Source organism: Ursus maritimus, unplaced genomic scaffold, assembly GCF_017311325.1.
Source record: "Ursus maritimus isolate PB19 unplaced genomic scaffold, ASM1731132v1 scaffold_33, whole genome shotgun sequence".
Classification (NCBI taxonomy): Eukaryota; Metazoa; Chordata; class Mammalia; order Carnivora; family Ursidae; genus Ursus; species Ursus maritimus.
The window spans coordinates 25209731-25210044 of NW_024425897.1; positions in this window are offsets into that span (position 1 = coordinate 25209731).

The following is a 314-nucleotide window of genomic DNA, read 5'->3' on the forward strand; positions in this document are numbered from 1 at the left end:
AGGTTAACCCCCTTCCCACTCAGTGGGGGCGGGGAGGCAAAGCAGCCTCCTGCCCCCGCGGCCCCTTGCAGGGACGTTGGCGGGGTCGTTGGCCGGGACCCAGCGTCCGGGGGCGGGGCGAGGCGAGGCGTGGGCAGGGCCATCGCGGCTTTGCGCGCGGGGCGGGGCAGGTGGCGCTGCGACAGCGGCGGCGGCGGCTGACAGAGGCGCGGCGCGCGGCCCGTCGAGCGCGCCAACGCGGTCCCCGCCGGAGCCGCGGCGTCCCCGGTGCGGCCCTCAGCCCCGCTCCGACCCCGCATCCCGCCGGCTCCAGG